Source organism: Penaeus monodon, chromosome 24 (genome assembly GCF_015228065.2).
Source record: "Penaeus monodon isolate SGIC_2016 chromosome 24, NSTDA_Pmon_1, whole genome shotgun sequence".
In the NCBI taxonomy this organism is placed as follows: domain Eukaryota; kingdom Metazoa; phylum Arthropoda; class Malacostraca; order Decapoda; family Penaeidae; genus Penaeus; species Penaeus monodon.
This window is the reverse complement of record NC_051409.1, coordinates 10,835,550-10,835,908: the sequence shown is the minus strand read 5'-3', so window position 1 is coordinate 10,835,908 and position 359 is coordinate 10,835,550. Positions and strand designations below refer to the sequence as shown.

Below are 359 nucleotides of genomic sequence, written 5' to 3'. Positions count from 1 at the left end.
CAGTCAAGACAACGTAAAGCTCAACTCTTAGCCTGTCAATAAATAAAAAAAAACATCGTAAACGGAAATACCAATGAAATGACATTACGCTAATAATGAAAATAATAAACATAAGGACACCAACAGAAAACGGGCATAGGAGAGGCACAAGCAGGGGAGGAGGAGGGGGAGGGGGGAGGAGAGGGGGGAGGGGGAGGAGAGGGGGGAGAGGGGAGGGAAGATAGGGGGGGGGGAGCTGGCAAGTTGCTTGAAGTTGATAGCTTGATCTTGAGAACAAATGATCAGCGCAGATTGATGAGAGGAATAACGAGACAGGAGAGAGGACGTCACACTTTCAGAGGCAAAAAGAAGAAGAAGAA

At 47.1% G+C, this 359-nt stretch overlaps 1 protein-coding gene across 1 annotated transcript in view; it reads right to left on the bottom strand.

Annotated features, from left to right (window-relative positions):
- Window positions 1–359, bottom strand: part of LOC119588563 — a gene marked incomplete in the record, with an annotated part of 91,152 nt that overhangs the window by 48,218 nt on the left and 42,575 nt on the right.